General features: G+C 39.3%; 1 protein-coding gene and 1 long non-coding RNA gene across 2 annotated transcripts in view; both read left to right on the top strand.

The window, feature by feature from the left end:
* LOC128082155 (uncharacterized) overlaps nucleotides 1-15,448 on the top strand; it is a 28,710-nt gene extending 13,262 nt beyond the window's left edge. Inside the window, exon 2 of the long non-coding RNA XR_008207565.1 lies at nucleotides 14,443-15,448. This is a non-coding gene — a long non-coding RNA (uncharacterized LOC128082155). The remainder of the gene's footprint in view (nucleotides 1-14,442) is intronic.
* Nucleotides 15,449-22,254: 6,806 nt separating this feature from the next.
* Nucleotides 22,255-22,475, top strand: part of PXYLP1 (2-phosphoxylose phosphatase 1) — an 858,650-nt gene continuing 858,429 nt past the window's right edge. Inside the window, exon 1 of the mRNA XM_052687073.1 lies at nucleotides 22,255-22,258. The gene's annotated coding sequence lies outside the window, so the exon portion shown is untranslated. The remainder of the gene's footprint in view (nucleotides 22,259-22,475) is intronic.

A 22,475-nucleotide genomic window follows, 5' to 3' on the forward strand; every position in this document is an offset into this window, starting at 1 on the left:
TCTCCCCCTCAGTTATCCCGCTGCATGCTTAATGCTTCAAACTGACAATGACAAGGATTGAAATATCTTGAACTCTACTATCATTATATAATTCAAAATGTGACTTAAATTGTGCTACTGTATTTCTTGCTGAGTTAGGCTCTTTTGAGAGATGGTAGTGTTCTTTTGAATGCCAAATCAATACCAATAACCTGTTGAGCTCTTGAACTCATGCGGGTTAAATCCATTTTATTCTTGGTGACTTGTTCATAACAAACTGTAGTTCATAAAGAAACTCTAGCCTGAGCTTGTAGAATTTTCCTAGGTAGAGATCACTCATTATATGTTTTATAGTTGTTAGATTTCCCTGTGCAGTTTGGGATGTTATAATGTCTACAAAAAATGACTGCATTTTATGCTTAGCAGAGAAAAGGATGGCACTTGTTTCTTTCAAGTCTCTTTAACACAGCACTTCCTACAGCAAAATTATGTATGAGTGATGTTGCAAATATTTTTATCGTCTTTCTACAGTTTCTAGAATGTCAACAGGGAAATATTTGTGTTGGTGAATAGAAGTGGTAGGATAACTTCTGTGAAAGTGTGAAAGGGTATTCATCATAGAATTACTCTGTATTTATACTGCTGTAGCACTACTATTTCCAGCATACAGGAAAGCTTAATACCCTGCTTTGTACTGAGAGTGGTCCTTGTTCTTTTGGCTTCTCAGTAAGAAATGTCATTAAAGTCTGGTTAGCAAGTTCATTTTGCAAAGAATAAAAATAGTGGGAAGGTGATTGCAGATTCTGATGCTAGAAAGCTCAGTGTATGCAGCATTGAATGACACCATTCATGTTGATCATAGCATGCTGCACAGATCCTGCCTGTGGTGAGGTTCACCAGCCTCGTTTTAATTCTCATCATTATGCAGTTCTTCCAAGGGAGCAAAGCTGTCAGCCTCTTACCTGTACAGTATGGTACTTCGTGGTACACCAAGGTTCACTGAAAGCTCTTACATCTTACATCTCTTACATACATTATGCTCTTACATCTCCCCATAGGAACAAGCCTTTACAAGCAGTACTTACAGATGGTACTGTTAAAGGAAGAACATATTAATATCACAGTTGTGTAGCAGACCCTAATGTGTAGGTCTGTGCCATGAAGGACTGTGGTGAAGCACTGTTTATGTTCTGCTTGGAATCACTATGTCCTTGTTACAGTGGGCCACTACTGATAATGATATTAAAATGGAGGAAAACAAATCTAATACTTCCACAAAATACAGCACCTCTTCTATGGAGATCTTCTAAGGAGTTGATGGGGCAGATCTTTTATGTGGTCTGATATTAATAGGACAAGGGGGAATGGCTTTAAACTGAAAGAGAGGAGACTTATGTTAAATGTTAGGAAGAAATTTTTTACTTGAAGAATGGTGAGGTGCTGGAACAAGTTGTACAAAGAGGTTGTAGATGCTCCATCTCTAGAGGCATTTGAGACCAGGTTAGATGGGATTCTGGGCAGCCTAATCTGGTGGTTGGCAACCATACCTACAGCACAAGGGTTGGAACTGGAAGGTTTTCAAGATCTTTTGCAACCTAAGTCATTGTATGGTTCTGTGATTCTAATTTTTAATGAGTAATCTTCTTACAAAAGTGAGATGGGTACAATTACAAAACTTGTGGCTGACGCAAAGTCTGAAAATACTACCAATTTTGGGGGATGACTGGATCATAATTTAAAAAAGACTAGATGGAACTTTTCCTGAGTTATGACCCAGTCTACTGCCAGTTCTGGAAATACTTTCTCATTTTGTCTTCCACACATTTTGTATGACTTGACTAATGGAAATGAAATAGAGTTTAATTGTATGAAGTCAAACACTTATAGCAAAAGTTACTGTAATTAGTCTCTGTAAATGATAAGGTGAAATGTTATCATTTGATGTTATTTAATCGGTTGTGGTATGTTGGAGACAAAAGGTTGAAGCATATATTTTTGATGTGTGTAATTCTAAGGGTCTACAGCTAGTGAATTGAACTTCTTACCATAGGTCATTTTTTTCACTATAGAAACAATCAAACTGACAAAAAAGCTTGTTCTGGGATGTGATGGCTCAAAAAATGAAAACTCTGGCTACTTTGGCAGGAATGTAACTGAAGATTGTTAGTTCAAAGAGTACTTTGTTCTGTATGTTCTTATTCTGACAGCTGGACTGAAAGCATCACAAAGTATTCTCAGATAGTTTGTGTGTGCAGTTTCTTGTTGTTTGTTTTCCAGGAGGAGGCTCTTTTGAAAAGCACAAATAAGCTGCAACTCATTTGTGCTATTACTCAAACCCAGTGATTGTTAACATAATGAGACTGGACACTAGAAAACATTTATCGTGAGGGTGGTCAAACAGTAGAACAGGCTTCCTAGTGAGGTGGCTGATGTCCGATCCCTGTCAGTGTTCAAGAGACCTTTGTAAGGGGCATTTGATTAACTCCTTCAGTAACGTGCTGTAAGTTTCAGTTAGCCTTGAAGTGACTTCCTGCTATTTTAATTTTCTTTCCTTGGTTATATATCTTATTTGTGTGTGTATGGGAAGTGCTGAGTCACGGCCTGAACCTCTGGTCAGCTGAGGCGAGCACTGAGTCAGCCAGAGGAGCACAGGTGAAGGCAATTCTCCTGTGCTGCCGGAAGGGGGGCAGCCTGGCTCTAGCTCTCCTAGACCTATTGAAGAGCTGGCTACCAGTGGGAAGGATCTCTTCTGGAGATCTGCTCTGGTGGAGTTTAGTAAGTGAGCCCAGGATGTGGGTAAGCTTTCTATCTATTCTCTTTTTGTTGTTATAATCTGCTTTGCCCAACTCTCTTGTTTATTTAGTAATCGTTGACATCTTAATATTCATTGATTATACAGTGTGTTAAAAGTTCAGGCTTTTTCATAAAAGGAAATCCACATCAACAGCAGCTTTTCATAGCTGTTGACTTCAATGACTGAGGTATTTACATTTTCACTGTAAAACTGTAGCAACTTAAGATTTAAGTATTTAGATGCTATTTTGAAAGAATACTAAAAATAAGTCCACTTTCTGGCATTAGAATTGTTTCAGTAAAATTTCATGGTGTTATTTGTTGGAGGTTAGTTTTTCTTAAGTGCCAGCATGAAGATTTCCTTATGGCATTAGAAAAAGTCCTATATTGCTAAGAATGAGTGTTAGCATGTCCGTCATGCCTTCCCTTCTGGCATCATAGTAAGGCACGGTATTTGAATGAGGGGAAATAAAACATTGCAGTTTTCTTGCACATTGTGTTTGTCAGTGAATGACCTACTGAAAAAGCAACCTGCATATACTGCTGAGTTATTTCAGTAGTATAGCTCATGTACTTCTGAAAGCATTGTCTGTATAATCCTAATGAAGTTCTCACTGAATTCTAAGTTACAGACAAACATTAGAAATAAATGGGCAAGAGCCTCGACAAAACTAGAAAGTCAAATGCAGAGGAATTACATCACTCCAAAGTGGAACTTGAGAGTGTATAAATGGAGGTGTTCCTAGAAGTCATGATTTGATCAAGAGTCTATAGTTTTCCATGGAAACAGGCTCAATCTGGCCACCAGAAATACTGCCTTGCTGAATTTCAGTTCTCTCTTCCAAATAATGATATTGCTTGAGATCTGCCAAATGAGTTCTTAAAAGCAAGTAAAAACTCTGAAGTTTTTCCATAACTTGTCTGTAGAAATGGCAAGACCGTGTTTTATTTGACCTGTACCTCCGAAAACTAAAAGAAAATTTTAGGTATGGAGAACTTTGTGCTTGACCTTTCAGAGCACATTGGAAAATGAAATATGATAATGAGAGGGACTAAGTAATCTGTGAGAAAGTTATCTCAAACATCTATAATGATACAGTTCAGGCCATTACCGCTGTTAGAAGGCATGTAGTGGGCACTGCTATGAATGGTAACTGTTTATGTAAAAGCTTTTACAAGGTTCTGAATTAGGCCATTACCTGAATGTACGTATTAAGAAGTGGGTATTGAACAGTGTATTGCATTTCTGCATCATAAATTTTTGTTCATTGCATGTGCACACATAATATTAACAAATTTAACATTTCTTAAAGCTTTTTGAGATGTTCGGTAAGAGTATAGTCTGGTAAATTGCACAAGCTATTTCACTGACCAAGACAGAACTATTTCAGTGAGTAGCTGAACAGAGAAAGTAGGTGCTGTGAACTGATACTGTCTAGAAATGACAATGGAATACTGGTGATTTTGAACAATTAAGCTGTACAACAGCCAAGGAGTTTCTGTGACACTGAGAAGCTGAAATGTAGCTCTTACACAACAGGACAAAATACCCTTTTTCCTTTCAGAGATATTCAGGCCAGAAGTGTACTGATCTATAAATGTAAGACTGCCTTGAAGTTTCCCATTAAAAAGCAATGACTGCCTGCTTTGCTAGGGTTCCCATTGCTGCAGGTGCTGGGAGAGTTTCAGAAGCAGGAATAAATCTTAGGCTTAGCAACTGTCAATTTGTTTCCATCTACTCTGAAGAGACAGCAGTAGGAGTACTAAAACTTCTCAGGCTACTTTGTACCTGGCAAGGGAAATTTTTAGGCCTTTTCCCAGTATTCATCTATCTGTATGTGCTTAATGAGCTTGTTCAGAATGTAGTATTTCCAAAGCAGTGTATAATTTATGCCCAAGAATAACTAATTGGATTTCAATCTCTGGTTGGATTTCATACATTAAAACTATTTATAGTTTGGGTCTGAACAATCTATTACTCTATTTTAAATTTCCAATATGCAATTTGTGTTTCTCTAGGAGGGTGTAGCAGAAATGCTAAGTCATGGCCTGAAGCAGTGATTGAGCACCTGGTGGAAGGCAGTGCTAAGCCAGGGGAGCCCAGGTGCATGCAGTGTACCTGAGTGACTGGAATGGTAGAGCCAGGATCCAGCCCGTCCCAGGTTTTACCTAAGGGTTGGCAGTGGAAGCAAGGGTATCTTGCTGGAGATCCCTGTGTACCTGAGGCCTTCCAAGGGTAAGCAGATGCTTACCTTTATTTCTGTGTCCATTTGACATGCATCTGAGCTTATCCTCCTTTTCTGCAGCTTAGGACTTTGCTACTATGCTATCATTGCTGCGTTTTCCATTGTTACAGCATTACAGAGGTAAAATAAAAATAGCTATTGAGTTAGTGTATAAAAATATGTATATAGGAAAATATAAGACATATAAGAATACATAAGTCTTTATTTTCACTGATTGCTTGATGTCTTCTGGATCATAAATAACAGCACTGCCCAGATCTCGTGTGATCAGGGATTGAGGTTTAAAAAAAAAAATATCCGGACTCCTTTGTCTTCTGAGTGTGATTACAGTTGAATATGCTGTTCAGGTAGAAAAGGTATTCTGCAGGAAAGAAGCTCTGTATGGGGAATCTAAGTGTAGGTGCGTGGTCTACTGATAACTACTTTTTGTGCAATAATCACAGACATAGCCAAATGAAAATCTTGGCATATTTGTGCTTTTCAAATTTCCCCCCAGTTAATACTGCCTACCTCGTGTTTTTGTTCAGTGACTGCGTTGGCCTGACTTCAATTTAGAACTCCTCATATTCTTGGTGCTGAGTTTTCCCCCATTCTTTAGGAGTTTGTCCACCATGCAGCCTTCCTTTCAGTTTCTCTGCATGCAGGACTTCATCTCTCAAGTTCAAGCGCTGTGAAACAAGGCACAGTTCAGAGAGCCTACAGTCACAATGACTTCTTGTATTTAAGTAAGCATATACCTCTGAAATATTAAAACAAACAATGATGAATGCAGGACAGAAATATTTTAATGTTTAGTCTTGGTACCATATATGAAAAGATGTTTCCTTTGTTATAATTAAACTCAACCTCCTCACTGATTATTTCAGATCTTAATATGTGTGATGAAATGGTTAATGATTTCTTCCAAATGTAAGTTGTGAAGCATTTAAACTTGCCTTTCCAGAAAGATTATTAGGAGCTATGGCCAATGCTTCCAACTGCTCAAGTGTGTTTTATGTTGCTAGGCTTAGAGCTGGAGTGAAAATTTCCAAATTGGAAATTTTGAAGGAAACCTTTGAAGGTTTTTAAGTCCTTTTTCCTGTCTCTGTTTTATGCCAGGTGATGATGGTTCATTAGGATCTCAGTAAAAACGGGACTCGGACTCTGTGAAGTATTGCTTAGAATATCTTTTATATAAGGAAGGATATTATGTGTGGTCTTGTATCCCTTCATGTGCTGGAAACCTCAAGTTCTGAGGCATTAAATAGGCTTCTAAGCAGAATACAGCACACCATGCAGCTCCCATTCATGGAAAAGTTCACCTATCAGTTTGGTCTTCTGAGTTTTTACAGAATTTTCTTAAAAGATGATTTTATTAATTTCTAGTGTCCAAAAAAAAGAAAAGGATGTTTTCTTGAGAATTTCTTGCTGCTTGAGATGAAGCAAGCACCAGGACATTCTTGTGATCTGCCTAAATTAAATTTATTTATATTTCATAATTGGAGTTAGTGAAATCACTTGATCATTTAAGTGTTGAAGTTAAGATGAACTGATCTAATGATACATTTTTTTTAAGGCAGCTGAGCTATTTATTTAAACAGATCTCATGGAAGTGTTGGAATGTATTCATGGCATCACCTCTCAAACAATGAATTACCTTTCCAAGTCCTTTTCCTCTTCATGTATTCATGTGAGGGCACCTACAACTCAAATTGGTACAGGTGCTGAGGAGAAACTTGCTGTATCAACTAGATAAAAACACTTTCTTGGAATAATATAAATGTAATTTGTTTAACTATGAAGTGCATGTGCCTGAGAACTGGAGTTGATTAGGCAATGGACTGCTCCCATTGTTACTACCATAGCTGCTCTCAACTCAATGTATTTCTCAGAAGGGAATGACAGCACACTGGGGGTCTAATAGCTACAAGCATCTTTGTACTTTTGGAAAAGCTCATAATTGGATGCTTTCACACATCGAATTGCTTTGCTATAACCTGAAATGTCTCGGTGATATTTGTGTTCATCGAATGACACAGCTGCCAGTTTTTGATGGGGTAGCAGCAGAGAAGCCATCTCTGCCCTGCAGATTGCAGGGCACTTGTAGTGGAGTTTCCATGGCTGTGCAAAGTGTTTTGTTCCAACTCAGTGGTGTTGGTCTCTGTTTTCTGAGAGCAAAGGTGCTAGTATTTAAAAAGGAAATTAACTCTCATTGCTGGAAGCAGGAAAATTTTCGAGCTTCTCTTCACAAAGGTATACCTCACTGTAAGCATGAAGATGCACAAGTGTTTTACCTGTAACAATTTAACATGCTTTTATTAGCAATTGATGGCAAAGTTCATTCCACAGAAATGCTACCAGATTAGTTGTCCATTAAATCTGTGGGTTTTGGAAATATATGGACTTGAAAAGTACAAGCTGTTTTCACTTGTGTATTAAAAGGTTTTGGCATTGAGACCTAGGTTTCTTTTACTTATTAAATAAAATAAAACTCAAATCATAAGAAATTGATTCCTTAGCAAATTAAGAACGTATGCTTTTAACTCTGTTAGTTTATTAATTTGTATCTAATGGCATATGGCAGATTAAGTCTAGAAATTGAAGGCTCTTAGAAATTTGTAAGGAATATCGCAGGTCACAGGCAGCATCCAGCTATTTTGCTTCAATTTCAGCCCAGAAGAACTGTAGTGAGAGATAAAAAGATTGTTTTTGTGGCTTGTCTGAATTTCTGAATGTGCCTGACAATACAGACATTATGATGATTACTTTATAATATGAATATCGCTCTGTTTTGAACTCAGCTTGTACAAACTTAGATTGCATTGACCAAAGAACAGCAGAGGAGTGAGCAATTGTTGGTCACTACCACTCAGGCCTATAATGAATTGGTAGCCAATATTATTTATTCTATTACAATAAACTGCACCATCCACTCCCTCCATGCATTACATTTCTGCTAGTGATATGGAATATTTTCTGGCAAATTTTTGTAATTATGATTTCAGATACCCTAATAAAATCATTTTGTTCCTGCTGTTTTAAGGTTCTACAATCCTGGGCAGACTAAGAGTTTCAGCTCAAAATCTAAAGAGTAAAGCACTAGACAGACTCTTATCCTGTCAATGCACTCCCCAGTAAATGAGTAATTTTAAACTAAGTAAATTTTTATTAGTTATAAGGAATAATTTCTTCATTATGAGGTAGTGAGGCATTAGAGCAGATTACTCAGAAGCTACAGAAGTCCCATGCCTGCTAAAGGCATGGATGAAGCTTTAGGGAAGCTGGTTTGGTGAGAGGTGGAACTGAATGGGCTTTAAGGTTCCTTCCAATCCAAGGCATTCTATGACTGGACAAAAACCACCTGTTCTTTTAAAATCTAAATATTTGCAAATGTGTTTCTCCCTTAAGAGCTGAAAGCCTTTAATTCATCTTTTAACCAGCAAGAACTTGAAAGCTTGCAGCAGCACATGGAAAACATCTTTCAGCACTAATAACATAATAAGAACAAATTGGGCAATGATCACACAAAACAGAATGGATAGCACCCTGGGAATGTGATCTCTAACAGATTGTTAAAGGTGAGGCTGTTTGCTGATTTCCAAAGAAATCCTCTTTTGGAAGTGACAGCTGGAGCCTCTGCAGGGGATACTGCTGGCTGCATATTCAAATGCTGGCTTTGTGGTACACGGAGAGAATTAGGTGGAACAAGAATAATTCCTAAACAGGCAAGAATTTCTTTTAAATGAAATGCAAAGGTGAGCAGAGTTAGAACAGCATTGGATTCAGTTCCTCACTGTATTTCTGTTAGCTTTTCCCTTTCAAATGCAATCCCAAGTATATTTATTATTTGAAGATGATCTTTGGAATATTGTTCCATGTATTGTTACAGAGATGTTTGCCTGTATTTTCTCTCTCATTTATCACAATTTTACAAAGTTACGCCCACAGGTATGCTCAGTACATTGCAGTCAGAGTGGGCCTGCTGTAGTTTTTCCAAAAACATTTCATGTCTACTTCAAAAGTGTAACTGAATTGGCTGAAAGGAAATTGAAAGGAAAAAAAATCAGTTAACTGGAAGCACTTCTTCCTGACAGATTAAATTTCACTGGCATTATATTCTAGGTGAGGAGAACCTACAGTGGAAAATTCAAAAAGCCTGAAGGGATGATCTGCTTCATTTCTAAAGCTGCTCTATTTGAAACGATTAAACAACTACAAAAGTGCTATTGGCTGCAATGTTAAATCTCCCAGATTATACTCATAGACTTTCTTCTCCTCTCATTTAATCACTAGTATGAAGTTTACTGGTCTCTTAAAATATGTGTATTTGAGTTGCTGTGATGGAAATGTGGTGTTCCTGCTGCTATAGTATCCCACAAATGTTTGGCCATATTGATTATATGCATCAGTCCTTCTCCTGGGTGTCTGTAGATACCTGCATGGAGAATGGTTGGCTTCAAAGGGATGTCAAATCACTTAATGAAGGGTGATAAATTTGTTCCACCTCATGGCCTTTGCAAATCTGCTTTAGAAGGGCAGCGTTTTACATAGAAGTAGAAAGGGAACACATTGCATGTTCTAAGAGAGGGAAATTGTGGAGGATAGGAAATGGATAGATGGGCAAATACAGAGTCCTGATGTGAAAAACATGGAACAGTTTGGCTAAGACACGTCAACAGCGTGTAGACAACAAAAGCTCTGCCTTCCCATCTAGGCAGGGATTCTCACCACCTTGCATTGTGTAGGTAAATACTGAACAGAAGATTGAAGATATCATGTCCTAATGATCACCATTTTGATCTTGGCTCAGATTTTCCCACCCTAAACTCTGTCTGCATTCCTATGAATAGCTGCTCTCCTGGTATGGTTTTGAGTCTTCACAGATGGGCTCAAAGGTTTAAGAGGATTGGAGGATGAATGAATCTGAATTTCTTCTGTTTGAATTATGCATTTCAAAGTGAAATAACGGGGTATGTGAATCCTTCTTTTCCCCTCTTATTATTGTGACTTGCAAAATAGGATTAACTATTAGGAAAAAGCTTTGTTAGACAAGGTGTGAAATAGTGGTTGTGTGGACTGGGGGGAGGAGCCAAATGTTCCCAAGAGTGTTCCTATCAGTAAGCAGAGATAAGGCAGTGAATGTCTATTATACTATGTTTATAGTAAACAGTATATTAAGAAGGCTTGAGTTTCTGTTTTGTGCTGAACACATGATTTTCCCATCCTGACCTTAGCAATGAAAGGAGGTGCATCCTCTTTGAAATATTATAGTATGAACTGAGAAGTTGTTTCTTTATCATGTTTTCAAATCTACTGAAAGGTTGTATTTAACCATTTATTTGATGCCCATAGAAAATACAGAAAATATTAGTACAATGCTAACATTCGTATTCCCACTATTCTACCATTTACTGTCAGGTTTGTGTTTGTGAAATTTTGTAAATTGGAAATAAAATAATCTGTCCTTCTTGAAATTTGGCAGAGAAATTCTTCAGCCTTGAGTGATTTCTAACTTTCATTAGAAAAGTCCACAAGCCAATAAATCTTGCCTTAGTAGGAAGGCTGTTTCAATTTTCCTGTTAGGAAGATTTGCTAGTACAGACTGATTTCTAGTGACCTTAGGATTTTTTTTCCCAACTGTTTCAGTGATGAATCTTCCTGAAAGTGAGATAGCTCCTCTGTTTCTGGTGCCCATTGGTTACCATGCCAGACTTCAGAAGAGGACAAAGAAATCCTTGCTTTAGCTCAGTCGTATCGGTGAAGACATGAAGACATGCAAACACTCCCTTAGTTACAATTATTGGTATGACCAAAATTGAGCTGTATGCCTAGACATCAGGAGAATGCTATTTGTGGTCACAGCTATAGTAAAGCAGCCATGAGCTTTTTCAACACTCGTGTATCATTTCGTATAGATTATGCGAAGTGCACAGAAGTTTTGTAGACCAGAGAACTCTGTTCTTGAGCTTGTTTGCCTATTATTAGACAATTTTTTACAAAAGCAAAGCTTACAGAGAGCTCTGTGCCTTGAGTGTGAGCTTGCTCAAAAAGATCGTGAGAACTGTGAGCAAGATATATAGCTGTCATTTAAGAGTAGCATTTAACTAATTTCATAAGTGGTTGTGGTTATATTGTAATCTATGGATTTGTACTTTTTGCTCCTGGTAATAGTAACCATTGAAATTAGAGCAAGATGTAAAGAAAACACATTAAACAGGAAAAGATTTAGCACTCCTACTGTACTGATTTGAAGGATCCTCACTTCAGGAGACATGTCCATGGTTTTTGGTTCTTCTGAGACTTCTGTTGTGGATGAGCTTCTAGTGACATTATTCATGAAATTCTGGGGTGAGATGTCCCTAGAACCACTGACAACTTCTAATTTCCATGTGAAGTTTTCACAGAGCCCAACTTCAAACAGCTTTTGTTTCAAGTTGAAAAAGTGAAAAACTTAAATTTCCTTTTTAACAGAGAGGTGTCTTTTAGTTTTCTTTGTTCATCAAAATGCCTGCTTTTTTCTGTTTTTAAAGTTGATATATTTCTTAATTTCCCAGTTCTTTTCCTTTTTGGTAGGTAGCTCTTAGGTATTTCTTTCACTGCCATGTGTATAGGTTCCTAGTGTGTAACACTAATAAATCTAAACACAAGTCAGTTTCCACTACTAGTTAATTTGATGCTTTTATGAACTCTGATCTCATTCTTGTTTTACCAATTGCTGCTCTTCCAAAGTAGACCTAAATCTTAGCTGTTGGCAAATTCACCACAGTCGATACTCTGTTGGTCTTCCTGCCAGCAAGATTTAAGTATGCTTTTCAGTAGGATCTAATTCATGTATTTTATGCTGAAGTCTTACTCTGTGCATGAGTCTTTACCTGGCCTGCATCCAGATTGCTTACATGCACTCCACGTAGTGCCCTGGACACAAATGTCCTGGAATGCTGTAAGGGAGGAGACTGATGCCTGTCCCTTCATTTTTCAAGGATGCACCCAATACACCTAAATGCACTGTGATGCTCTATACATACACTATGCTCATTTTGCATGCCAGGTAAAATTAATGGCAACATCACAGGCATTAGCAGCAAACAAGGCTGTGCCAATTCTTCCTTGTAGAGTTCAAACTTTCACGCAGCAAGGTTTGATGTAATATGAAGATCATTCAGGTTTGGTCTTAAATTACAGCATACGTACTGCATTTAAGCAGCAGCATCTTAAAAGCATAGGTATCTGGGCATGAGTTGTGTAGCAATTTGTGCTTTAGTTTGCTTTGTGGCCCACAAATTAACGGTCAGTACAGACATACTGAGTGAATCTGTGGAATTGAATGGAGCACTTTTGTTAACTGAGCCTGTCCTTGACTATGAGGAAAAGTTTATGCCAATAATAGCCAGTCTGGCTCATATCCTGCCTTTCCTGTGAAACTTGGAATGTGTGTACATCTTCAGAGATCCATGACGATCTGGTCCATTAGGTATGTGATTTGAACTTTTAGTAATGACTTTCTGAGAGGTGGACAGCAAGAAATCCCGTCTTTTACCACTTCCAGTTATATTTACTGCTTTTGAAAAGTTGAGGCTCAGACTTCCTTCCTGCTTCCAGGATGAGAAAATTAAGAACACACTGATTATTCTGTAGCACTAGCTAGTGTACATTTCAGTTAAATTTTGGCTAGGTCAACTAATTTGCTTCAGGCAATGTTCTGTCAAAGGAAACTCCTCTCTGCTTGTTACAAAAGCCTTACTTGGCTTTGAAAAGAAAAAAAATTATCAGGGAGGAAAAAAAGATACAAGGTGTAAGAAGAAAAGAAAGCTAATTAAGAAAGCTTGTTCTTTAGTTGAATCAGAATTTTAGGAAAAAATGGCTGCAGTGCTGCTCTAGATTATATCTGTAAATACCTGAAAAGTGGCTTTAGTTGACAAGTAATTTGAAGTTCTTTTGGCAGCTTTGTTTGTCTTAGGCATTTATAATGTAAGGGAAAGTAGGAGAACCAAAGAAACCAAAGGATGACATGGACAGTTAAAAATGAATTGATGGAGAAATATTGGTGGCAGTCTTGGTATTTGATACAAAATATTCATACAGAATATAGGGTAATAAAAATGCTGTTGGCTAACACTAGGACCTACTGCATATTTCTAGTGACCATTTTTTTTTCACGAAGAGTCATGAGTACACTGCATTCCTGATAATGAGTTATTGTATTTAGTGACCCAGAACTGGCTTGAGCACCTCTTCTGTGTTGCTTGAATTTGAGCATGCTGGCCTAAAAATTGTTGAATTTATGTTTTCATTAAAACAGAATAAAATGCTTAGTAGCAGTTACTATCTACTATTCAATACAAACATAATGCTCATTTTCACAGTCCTTCCACTTTGGTTTTAATATTGACTAAAATATGGATTTGAAACAAAAATGAGCAGTGCCATCTCAAGAAATGTGTAATTTCTTGTAATGGCTGTGAAAATGGTTCTTTCAACTATTATGAGCTGCCTGGTGCTATTTCCTCAGCCTGTAAGGATTTATATGAACCTCTGAGCAAAATTGATCTTCAGTTTAACTGTGGTGACATCAGTCAGAGATGAATTTGGCCAGTGACTAAAGAAAAAGGGAGTGAAATAGTAAAACATGAGTTAGAGGGTCTTATATGTGTTTGCAAGCTTTTTGTTTTTGTGTGCAAATATTATGCAACAGTAGAGATTGCTATAGAGATTTTATGTAATGGGGTCATATCTGGTTTATTGGGTGAAGCATAGTTCTGCATAAAATACAGAGGAAATATCTTGGTAAGGATAGCTCTGTGTGGAACCCTTAAATGAGTCAAGAATCCCGTATTACAATCTCACAGAGCATACCTTATGCCTTACAGACATAATGAGACATGATTCTTAACTACCAAGAACACACATGAAGCCAGGTCAACTGTTGGAATAATGTATTAGGTCCTGTATAGGCAGTAGGTCCATACAAATGAATATAATAAGAATACAGTAATTCTTCATTAGCACACTTTCCCAGATTCTTGTATAATTTGATGCTTAGTAATCTTTAGTGATTTCTGTAATTCTAAATCTGGAAGCATGCTGACATCTACAAGATGTCATGTAGCAGAGTTCTATAGTTGAACCACATGTTGGTTGAGAAACCACCTCCTTTTATTTTAATACTACTCTGTTTGATTATTCCATAGCCCTTGAACTGTCTCAGATGTTAAGAATTGCTCACTTTTCTCCCTTTTCATGCTCTTCTGGATTTTATAAGTGATCTGATATGTGAGGATTGACTATATGGTGGAGTTTCTGTCTGTCTGAAAATTGTCTTTAGTACAATAGGTTGTAAATTTATCTGTATTAGCCAACCTATCCCACCTTCCAGTCTGGATATTCCCTTAATTTTAGCAGGACTTAGAATGCCTGGTGTCAGATATTTTTTTGTTTTCTTTAAAAGGGAAGTGAATTGCCTGTGGTGACTTTCCGCTGTCACTGTGCACAAGAAGAACTACAGTATGGCACGCTAATTTTCTTGAAGGACAAGATGCAGACTGCCGCTGTGACAGACAACTCACTGGAAACCCTTATTCCACAAGTTACAGGTCCCTGAATTCTGATCCATTGTTACTACTGAATGAAAGCTGATGAATCCTAAAAAAAAAAAAAAAGGTTTTCCAGTTATTCCTTTTCCTGTGACCGGACTCTGGACGGACAATATTTTTTGTTGCCAAAATACAAGTGAATTTTCAACATGAAAAGCTCCACATCAAACTTTTCATTTCCAAACAGCTGTGCGGTATGATTTTAGAAAGATTTAAGATTTCTTTGATCAATAATGTACAGTTATGAAAGATTATACAAATCAAGCCCCAGTGAACTTAGGCTGAAGTCAGGAGTGAGGCTTTCAACCTAAAGAAGGACAGTTCACTAGCTTTTTTGGAGGAAGAAGAATTTATCTCCTACTGAAATATTTGGGGCTTCTGGCAGCTAAAACCAAAGATCTAGATCTGCCAGAACCAGTGGCTTAATCCAGGATGCATACTTCCAGCCGTCAGATTGGCTTCAGTACTTGAAGCTGCCTGGCTAAATGCCATGTTTGGGGGTATCAATTCTCCTGTGTCATCTGGCTTTCCTGTGTCTGCATTGTGTGGCTTTTCTGCCATTGCAAAGCAACAGAACAGAATTACATTTTTAGCAACTGGTGATATAGCAGAAAAAAAAAAATCCTCAGCTCACTAAGTGCAGGTGGCATGCTTGTCTGAAGGAAATCTTTACTTGCAATGGTGGGGGCACTGGAGAAACGTCCTGTTTGCCATTATTATGGAATGTCTCTTACAGTGAAAGGCGGCTGTGTGCTGTTTTGCTTTCAGAAGTTGGAAATAGTTGATAATTACTTTGTAATGCCTGTTAGAAAACAGCAAGTAAATCATCATTTGTTTCCAATAAAGCAGCTTCAGTTTTAACTACTTTTTTAGCAAGTGTACATTGATGTTTCTAGATTTTAATTGGTAAAATATTTAAGCCATTTTTCATCGCTGTATCTACAATATTGCAGTATTGCAAAAGTAACACAGTGTTGTTACCACTTTGAAAGAGTGAATGACATTGATCACTGTGAAGGGAGAAATGAAACAACACTAAGGTGACTTCATTGTCAAAGAGTCCCATGCAGCATCCCCGTAATTCTGGTTTCAGGATGTACATCTTGCTATATCCACCCCACACTTGGGTTGCACTGCAAGGTGAAAATTTTCAATAGAACAGGCCAACAGCAAGGTCAACCTTGGACCCCAAGTCCCTGATGAAATTTATTTTTCACCTTGGTGTAATCTCAGTGCAAAGGAGAAGTACAGCTGAGGAGGGAACCCTCCTGCTGCTCCAGCAGAGTTCTTGTTTATTTTCTGGTTCCTTGCAAGATTTTTTTTCCTGTGTCATTTTCTGCCAGCTCTCCATGCAGGCTTTGATCTGCCTGGGCTTCCTTGAATGTTTTTTTTAAATGATCCACTTCTGATGAATTTCTCACACTGAAGAAGCGTGACATGTTGTGGCACTGTGTAAAAGGTCGATTCCTGTCCTTATGGACACTGCTAACATACATTAACATCAGCTTGTCCCCAAGAAACTTTATTCTTAAAAGTGATATGTATATTTTTCTTTTATTTCTCTCCTGTACTAACCTATGACCCTTTCCATAAACAGTAATCCTCCCTGATGAATCCCCTCATAATCTACCAGAAACAAAGAACAAATAGTTGTCTTACAGGCTGTTAAGTAAAGCTGAACATCTGAGATAACAGCACAGCATTTCTGCTATACACGTGTACTTTTTTTATGCAGATAATATCAGTTATTTTGTGATTGCTGTGAAATCTCATCCAGATAGCTTTAAGAAATTAACTTTTTCTTAAATTGTTGTGTATTCCTCTTGGTGGCTTTTTACAGATTTTCAGTGGACAGCTATATTCCAGTTCATTCAAATACTGTAAGTTTAATCTTGTTATGTTACTGACACTCATTACGGTCATTCAGGTCAGGTGTAGGCTGTGTTGGTGAGTTGCTCCTGCCTCTTGCCAAATTTTCAGTAAAACTATCTTGCTCTGAAAGTAATGCCTTCTAGTTATTTCCATCAAAGCAACAGAAGATACTAAGAGCACAGTTAACACTATTTGGTAGAAAAAAATCTCAGCTACAAAACACTGTTTCTTAACACTGTCACTGGTATCAGCTATGCATTTTTGCCAGAAGTGAACAAGACCCTGCATCATGTACTCGTAAAACAAAACAAAAAACACACCAAAAAAACCCCAAAAAAGCTGCACTAGTAGAAGTGACCCACTGTTTCACAGCTGCTACGAAAGCATCATCACTGAAAGATAACACTCACTGTCTCACTGTGCTCACACCCACTCTTTGGTCTCTACAAACATTCAGCAAATGTCATTAAATGCCAATGGGTGCTGTTTTTTCTCATGGAGGAATTCAATTCCGGCCCTCTTTTCATTTGCAGTTCTATGTCGGATGCTGTTTTATCGGATTGCCTCTCTGCTGCCATCTGTCTCGTGGTGATAAAACATAATGGTAAGTTGGTGGGTAGGTTCAACCTCTGCTGCTTTATCACCATCATCTGCATTTGACATTGTGCATCAATATCATGAAATAGGAGGTATTATTTTTGGATCAGCCCTCATTGAAGGCAGTAATAATTCTGATATCTTTTTTTTCTTCCTATGTATGTGCTGCCTGTTTTGTATTTCTTGATCAGAAGCTCCTGTTGGTCTTTGCTGTATCTGTACAATATCTCCCAGAACGAGAGCTGTCCTTTATTAGATGTGGAAATTGCCAGAATATAAATAGCAGTGTGAAGCTTTTCACAGGAAAGAGAAGCTCACATTAGGAGAAAGGCAATCAGATTGTATAGCTGATAAAACACTGGAAGTCAGATGCAGTAGGCATCTAGTAGCACACTTCATAGCAAGACTACGTAAAATTACAGTTCCTCCATATGATGAACAGATGTCCTTACATGCACACCCACCCAGGCTGCACTGAGTCAGGCAGAGTTGGAGAGCAGCTGTTACAGACAAAGTGTCCTGGTTTCCTGTTCCCTTTCAGAATCTGAGCTGAAGGCCTGGATAATAATGTAGCCCATTCTGTTTCTAGTTCTTATTGGTTGCGTTCAGCTTGTCAGCATGAAAGTTTCTGTCCTCCAAACTTTGCAGTCTTACTGTGTGATGATTGGGCTTGGACAAAGGCAGTGCTGGCTGAAGGAATGGAGCAAAGAATAGATCCTCAGGCTCCTGCATGCCATCCCACTGTTCTGTTCACTGCACCAAACTCTTGGTTAGTAGATGCAGGATGTCACAGAAAAATAGTTGGTGTATCAGAAGTGCCCAAATGGGGGACAATTTTAGTCTTTATTTAGCAACATAGGATGAACTAGATACCTCTGTGCAATGAATGGGAGAGGTGAATTGACCTTTTTTGTTACTGCTGCAAGCTGCCTTTGGTATTTGGCTTCTTCATCCTTGTTCAGCAGCTGGCAAAATGGACTGGCTGACTTCTGGTCTGACCTACTAAGCTTTATGTTTTATGGATGACCTGTGTTTTTCATGACTTCAGAATTCTATGTTCATTTTAATTAGTTGAACTTGACTTCACAAACCCAGACTTTTAAAATCATTTGGCAAGCTGTGTGGAAGTGTCACAGCAAAAGCCTGTGAAGTGCACAATGTAATTCATGTTGAAAACACAAGTGGGTCTTATTGAAACCTGTTTTAGTTTTGAATAGTGAGGGAAAAATATGTGAGAAAAATATGCCTACTTCTCTGCCGTATTTTCCCAAACAAACTCAGCATAAGCTTTCTCAGATACTGAACTTAGTCCTAATGCAGCTCCCATTGAGCTGTTGTTGAGTTACATCAGAATGGAAGTAGTCTGGTATCAAAAATCTCTTCCTGACTGGTAAGCTTCTTGGTGACTTGTCCAAAATGTACACAGCAATCTCTGTTATTATCCCTATTTGTTCCAGTGAGGTCGATGTGCTACACAGTGTGCGGACAATCAAAAGGAATGAGCTCCCATGGCACAACAAACTGCTATCTCCCAGTGGCTGTGTACAGGAATATGCTCAGTAAAGGTCACGTGCTCATCACCTGTGTGCTTTTAGTTATCTCAGTCACAAGTGTGGTTTAAATAAATCCATGCAGTTGCATAATGGGAGGAGGCTAATGATGAGCAGTCAGTTATGTATTGAGACGAATGGATGATAACATGTAGTAACTTGTTGCTTTTGAATCATTTGCTATATCCTCATTTACATCCTTAATGAGTATTGTGTAATGGTAGAGTCATGTTTGGTCTGGCGTCGCTGGGGCTCTATGTTCCTGTACTTGTTTGCCTTCATAACCAGAGCACAGTGCCAACATATGTACACTGTGTTCAGGTGGCAACTGGTGCCCCAAGGTCTATCAGACATTGCGTTGTATTTTTAATTGCCTGTAGGATGTTTTTCAATCCATTCACTTTCAGTGTTAGTTTACAAACAAGTAATAGCTATTAAGAAAAAGCATCATCTGTGAGCCTTGTGGATTTTGCCTCTGCTATCGCTGCTCTAATTCAGCTCTGTAGTAACTGAGCACTGAAAGCGTGCATGCAAAGTTCTTGAGGCTTTACAGAAGCATCTGAAAGAACAAAAGGACATCATCTAGAGGCCAGAATAATTACTGTCACGTAGATTTTATAATATTTATTGAAGTGGTTTTGTTTAACAGGAATTGTTCCAAGACTGGAATCTGAATTTCAGGTCAGGATGTCACTCCAGACTATTAATTTGAGTTCTGGATAAGTTCATCTGTTTACTCTCTGGTGATTGTAACACCTCCCATGCTTTTGCTAACCTGTAAACTACTTGGTTTTGTTTGCTCAAGTCAGTTGCCAACTTGTTCGTATCTTAATGATGCAAAATAGTCATAGTGAAATGCAGTGGCTGACTGCCTACTGAGTTCCCAGCAGTCAGAATGTGCCACACAAGGAGAAGTCCCCAGCTGAGGCAAATGCTCTCCTAGCTTTGTGAGAAGGCTGTGGCTGTACAGCTAACTACACAGGGAGCCCGCAGCCACCCAGAAGGGGCACAGTGAGTAGATGGGGCAGCTTATGGGACACGGGCAGAAGGTGCAGAAAATGTTGGTAGCACAGCCAGTCGTCACAGCTGAAATTTTCACCCACGTTTCTACTCTGTGCAAAGCCATCTTGTTTTTCCAATATCCTTTGCAGTCTGTGTGGATGGGAATGAGTCTAAATACAGATGCAGCATTCTTTCCACCTTCTGTGACCTAAATATCAACAAATTCTTTAGTGTTTTGTGCATGCACTATCTTCCCATAGGTACCCACGATGTTTTCTCATGATGATTTATATCAGGCATCATTTCTGCATGTTTATCTAATCTACTGCATATAACACAAGAGTTTTAAAATTACTCTTACCTGAAGATCTTTGTGCTGAAGATTGCCTGTGTTATTGTATAAGCTAAAATTTTTTAAAGCAAACTGGGGCTGGAAGTGCAGCAGGCAGTTTAATTCTACTTAATGACTGTGTGAGCAAATACTGCTGATTACTACTGAAGATGCAATAAATAGAGAGGATATTTTTAATTATAATTATTATGCTTGATTTTATGCAACAGACGTTGGTAATTACTTGAAGAGTCTTGGAACCTCTGGGTCAAATTGTATGTTGTCTTATTTTGGTTGGCAGTTTTTGAAGAGAGTGAGTTCACACAAGGAACCAACTAGAAAGGACTATGAACTGTTGGATCTTGCACTGTCATGATCTTTCTTGCTAAGAGATGTTCTGAGGGAATCTGATTTCCCCACTACTCTTCTTTGTAAATATTTCTGTGGTAGCATATGTCAGTCTTCTGAAAATGGAGTAAATGACAGTCTGGAATCAATTATGATTTAAAAAATCTCAGTTTCTGCAGAATAATAACTGTTCCTTGTAGCAATAGCAGCAAGTAACAGAGCAGTTACGTTCCCAGTTGTCAAGCTCATGTTTAGCTAATAAATAACAGCTAAATCATCTCATTTTGCTAAGTGCACCACCAGGCCCAAGGACCTGAGAAATGGGAATTAGGTTTAAAACTTTTATTAAGGAAAAAATCATATTCTCTATGAAAGTATAGAAGAGAAATGTTTAAAAAGAAAAGGGTATTTTAAGAGGATTTCAGTGATGCAAGTCTTGTTGGAGGCCATTAACAATAGGAGCTTCTTAGGAGTCGATGCTGGGTCCTGTTCTAATATCTTCAGTAAGGATCAGGATAGTGGGGCAGAGTGAACCCTCAGAAGATTGCCAGCTGACACAAAACTGGGGACAGTGACAGTCTCACCAGAGGGCCATGCAGCCATCCGGAGTGTACTCAACAGGCTGTGAGGTGGCTGACACAATCAAACTGTAGAGGCTGGAAAGAACCTCTGGAGATCACCTAGTCCAACCCCACTTCTAAAACAGGTTCCCTACAGTAGTAACTTCATTATATAGTCTCTGGCAGTTCATTAAGAAGTGCAGAGTCCAGCATCTGGGGAGAAACAACCCCAGACACCAGCATATGCTGGTGGCACTCATCTGGATGGGATGGATGGGGGGAGAGCAGTGGATGTAGTCTACCTTGATTTCAGCAAGCCATTTGATACTGTCCCCCATGACATCCTTATAACAAAGCTGAGGAAGTGTGGGATAGATGAGTGGACAGTGAGGTGGGTTGAAAACTGGCTGTCTGGCAGAGTGCAGAGGGTTGTTGGGGTGCAGAGTCAGGTGTGAGGCCTGTAACCAGCAGTGTTCCTCAGGAGTCAGTGCTGGGTCCGGTCTTGTTCAACATCTTCATCAATGACCTTGATGAGGGCGATAGTGGCCACCCTCAGCAAGTTTGCTGATGATACGAAGTTAGGAGGATTGGCTGACACGCCTGAAGGCCGTGCTGCCATTCAGCGAGACAGGCTGGAGAGCTGGGCAGAAAAAAAATGGATGAGGTTTAACAAAAGCAAGTGTAGAGTCTTGCAGCTGGGGAGGAATAATTGCATGCAGTGGTACAGGTTGGGGGATGAGCTGCTGGAGGGGAGCTCTGTGGAGAGGGACCTGGGTGTCCTGGTGGACGACAGGTCGGCCATCAGCCAGCAGTGTGCCCTTGTGGCCAAGAGGGCCAATGGCATCCTGGGGAGCATTAAAAAGAGCGTGGCCAGCAGGTCGAGGGAGGTGATCCTGCCCCTCTACTCTGCCCTGGTGAGGCCTCATCTGGAGCACTGTGTCCAGTTCTGGACTCCCAGTACAAAAAAGACAGGGATCTCTTGGAAAGAGTCCAGCGGAGGGCCACAAAGATGGTGAAGGGCCTGGAGCATCTCTGCTATGAAGAAAGGCTGAGTGAACTGGGTCTGTTCAGCCTTGAGAAAAGAAGACTGAGAGGGGACCTGATCCAGGTCTATAAAGAAGGTGTGAGGGGCAGAGTGGCGATGCCAGGCTCTTTTCAGCAGACAGGACAAGGGAGAACAGCCAGAAACTGCAGCATAGGAAGTTCTGCACAAATGTGCGCAAGAACTTCTTTACAGTGAGGTGACGGAGCACTGGAACAGGCTGCCCAGGGAGGTGGTGGAGTCTCCTTCTCTGGAGATGTTCAAGACCTGCCTGGATGCTGACTTGTGCGACCTGCTGTAGGGAACCTGCTTTGGCAGGGGGGTTGGACTCGATGATCTCTGGAGGTCCCTTCCAACCCCTACAATTCTGTATTCTGTGATCTGGAAAGCAGCTCTGTGGGAAAGAGCCTGGGATCTGGTGGACACTAAGTGGAACATGAGCTAGCATTGTGTCCTTGCCAATAAGAAGGCTATGGCCTCTTGGGCTGCATTAAGCAAAATGCTGCCGGCATGTTATTGAAGGTGATTCTTCCCCTATGCTCAGTGCTGGGGAGTCTGCACCTGAAGTGCTGTGTCCAATTCTGAC

The sequence above is a fragment of the Tympanuchus pallidicinctus genome, unplaced genomic scaffold (genome assembly GCF_026119805.1).
Source record: "Tympanuchus pallidicinctus isolate F22 unplaced genomic scaffold, pur_lepc_1.0 scaffold22, whole genome shotgun sequence".
Taxonomy (NCBI): domain Eukaryota; kingdom Metazoa; phylum Chordata; class Aves; order Galliformes; family Phasianidae; genus Tympanuchus; species Tympanuchus pallidicinctus.